The sequence below is a fragment of the Capsicum annuum genome, chromosome 4, assembly GCF_002878395.1.
Source record: "Capsicum annuum cultivar UCD-10X-F1 chromosome 4, UCD10Xv1.1, whole genome shotgun sequence".
In the NCBI taxonomy this organism is placed as follows: domain Eukaryota; kingdom Viridiplantae; phylum Streptophyta; class Magnoliopsida; order Solanales; family Solanaceae; genus Capsicum; species Capsicum annuum.
The window spans coordinates 182,611,794-182,615,855 of record NC_061114.1 but is presented as its reverse complement, the minus strand read 5'-3'; the positions used below and the strand labels follow the sequence as shown (position 1 = coordinate 182,615,855).

Below are 4,062 nucleotides of genomic sequence, written 5' to 3'. Positions count from 1 at the left end.
TCAAGTGACCACACTTAACTATATTCAAAACACAAGTCCACATTTCAAGTACCTGCACTTAAACATTTTCGACTCGCTAACGCACTTCTCTAGTAACCACACTTAACTATATTTAAAACACAAGTTCACCTTCCAAGTAACTATACTTAAATATTTTTGATTCACTAACTCACTTCTCAAGTAACCACACTTAAACTAAATTCAAAACACAAGTCCACATTTCAAGTACCTACACTTAAACATTTTCGACTCACTAACTCACTTCTCTAGTGACCACACTTAACTATATTCAAAATACAAGTCCACATTTTAAGTACCTACACTTAAACATTTTCGACTCACTAACTCACTTCTCTAGTGACCACACTTAACTATATTCAAAACATGTGTCCACATTTCAAGTACCTACACTTAAACATTTTCGACTCACTAACTCACTTTTCTAGTGACCACAATTAACTATATTCAAAACACAAGTCCACCTTTCAATTAACTACACTTAAATATTTTCGACTCACTAATGCACTTCACCACACTTAACTATATTCAAAACACAAGTCCACATTTCAAGTACCTACACTTAATCATTTTTGACTCGCTAACTCATTTCTCTAGTGACCACACTTAACTCTATTCATAACACAAGTCCACCTTTCAAGTAACTACACTTAAATATTTTTGACTCACTCACTCACTTCTCAAGTAACCACACTTAACTAAATTCAAAACACAAGTCCACATTTCAAGTACCTACACTTAAATATTTTTGACTTACTAACTCACTTCTCTAGTGACCACACTTAACTATATTCAAAACAAAAGTCCACATTTCAAGTACCTACACTTAAACATTTTTGACTCACTAACTCACTTCTCTAATAATCACACTTAACTATATTCAAAACAAGTCCACCTTTCAAGTAACTACACTTAAACATTTTTGACTCACTAATTCACTTCTCAAATAACCACACCTTCGAACAAGTAATATTAAAATAATGATATCAATCAGCATAAGGCAGCCTCCCTGAGGTGGGATTAATTCAATAATGGAACCTACAATATTCTACTCTTACATAAAGAAAGATAAAATACGGGACAAATCACCAAGCTAGGAACAAAAGTAAGCGCATCACAAAAAAAGATGTCCCTGGAGTGGAATTAATTCAGCACCCATGTCCACCATCCTTATGGTTAAGATAACTCCATAAAAATAGATGCAAAAATCAATATAAAACCAACTTGGCAAATATGAAAAACAGAGAATTACATTCTCACCATAAAGAAAAGAGCCCAAGTAATTCATTATTCAATTGAGAAACAGGGTTAGTATCTTATAAGGGAACCAATTCCAAATGGTTTATCATTTCCACCAAGAACTGATATATTTATGTTTTTTTTTTAAAGTCAAATAAACAACAACAATAAACAACATACCCAATTTAGTCCCACAAAATGAAAGTCAAATATGACATTAGACAAATAAAAGCAAAGGTAAAAGATTTGATCTTGAAATTCAAATTGCATTAGATCAATTCGGTTATTTACATCCAAATACAAGTAGACAACCTAAGCTTAAACATCAAACATAAAAGAGTTGTATACTAGATAACAACCTAATTCCACCAGTCTTAATTACATCAACAACGATTCCACAGTTAAATAAATAAACTTAAAACTTCCCATTCTTTTTTGTTCACCATCCATGTTGAACTTGAACCTGCAAATTGTTATTTACTTTTAAACATAACTATGCTGCATACCAAATCCATGTTTGCCACGAACACATCACAAAAAAACAACGACTGAGCAAAATGTCATCCTGGCCATAAAATAAGTTATAGCTTCAAAGAAACTATATTCCGCTAGTCACATTACTTCAAAGGTTAAAGAAAGAATGAAAAACAAATTTATTTACTACGGTGATTCAAAGTATTCAACAGTGAATTATTCAATATCTGCTAATGTGAAGCAACTAATTAACCCAAATTTTGAAACACCATAAATAGATTTCACAACTAACTCACTTCTAAAGTGATAGAGAGGGAGTCGACGTTGGAGCAGTGGCTGGTGGGTAGCGACGTTAGCGGCGGTTCTTGATGGTTCCGCCGGCTGGAGCCACGGCTGAAAACGGGAGATCAGAGAGAGGAGGCTGGCGATGGGTCGCGACTGCTCCGGCGTTTCACCAGCCACGATGATCGGTGTGGTGGTGGCTGCGGCTTCTTTTTTTGACCGACGACGTGATGGTTAGAGAGAGGTATAAAGAGAGAGAGCTGCGGCTTCTTTTTTTGAAATGGAGGGATTAGAGTTTTGATGTAGTTTAAAAAGGAAAGGAATTGAGATCTCATCTCAGCCGTTGGATCAACATTGATCAACGGCTGATATTAAAAATATTAAAAAAGGTCAGCAATTTGACTTCTAATTTGGGGTTAAAAATTGATATCAATTTTGGCTAAAATTGATATTAATTGGACAAGAATTAGGCTAGAAATTAAATAAATTGGATAAATTGAATTGACTTATGCTACTATTTAATAAATGTAATACTGAAAATAATAAGATGTCATTATTAAAATAACTTCGTATGTAAAAATAATGTTACGTAAAATTATTATTAGATTCAGTTATCTAACTTTTGATTACTGCATACGTCACTGTACGAGATACACGTACTATATACATCGATCATATACGTATTTCTAATAATATTTCTAAAAATCGACCACATGTGAGCGGTTCTTAATCAAAATTATTGACAAATTAAAATTTAATAAATTATAATTTCTAAATTAATAAATAAAAATAAATAACAAAATAAATTAAAATTAATTTTAACAAATTAAAATTTTAATAAATTTTAATAAATTCTATAATTTTTATAACAACATCCAAATAATTTAATACAATGTGTATATATATAAATCAGATAATTAGTTATTCTATTATGACATTAACACGAGTAGTATATTTCCTCAATCGTATAATATCAATAAATTTTATAAATTACGATAAATTTTGACTAATTAGCTTTTAAATATGATATTATATATATATATATATATATATATATATACCTCATAATACAACGTGTTAATTCGATAAATTTTCGATTACTTGTCTTATGTTATTACAACTTCAACAATATACGTGTGTCTATATTAGCACAAAATAGTATATCTATTTCATCAATACTGTGATATCAATGTATTATTCAAAATAGTTTGATATATAGATTCAGTTATCTAGCTTTCTTTTACTGCATACGATCACTACACGAGATATATGTATATATAAATATATTCAATTGGTTATCAGCTTTCAAAGACGTACTATATACATCACATACCCGATTTTGCTACCCAATAATAATATACAACGTATTTCACAAATACTCAGTTGAATTATCGGTTGGTTTATCTTATGTCATTAATATAACTTCACTATATAATATGTATATACTATAGATATACCTATACACACACACACATATACACACTATCGACTATATCAATACATACTATATACATCACATACGTACACGAGTATATCATCCAATAATATAATGTGACGTATTTCATATACATACTTTGATGAGTTATCGATTATTTTGATTAACTTACATTAATATGACATCAACGTACAGTGTATTATTACTTCTATCATTTCAAATCAAGGTATTCAATATGTTTGGATAGATTCTACTAGTTTTTTATTACATCGTTCATCGATCGATCACTACATGAGATATACGTATATATAAATATGTTCAATCGTCTATCAGCTTTCAAATACGTATTATATACATCACATACCCAATTTTACTACCCCATAATAATAAACAATGTATTTCACATATACTCAGATAAATTATCGGTTGGTTTATCTTATGTCATTAATATACCGTCGCTATATAATATGTATATATATTATATATATACCTATACATACACACACATATACACACTATTGACTATATCAAGTCCTAAATACATACTATATACATCACATACATACACGAGTAGTATACTATCCAATAATATAATATGATGTATTTTATATACA

The 4,062-nt window shown here is 30.0% G+C and overlaps 1 long non-coding RNA gene across 1 annotated transcript; it reads right to left on the bottom strand.

Annotated features, from left to right (window-relative positions):
* Positions 1–1,502: 1,502 nt before the first annotated feature.
* Positions 1,503–2,295, bottom strand: LOC107869613. The gene is made up of 2 exons (XR_007054491.1): positions 2,028–2,295; positions 1,503–1,720 (listed from the first exon to the last, which is right to left on the bottom strand). It is a non-coding gene; the product is annotated as an uncharacterized LOC107869613 (long non-coding RNA).
* Between the last annotated feature and the right edge of the window lie 1,767 nt (positions 2,296–4,062).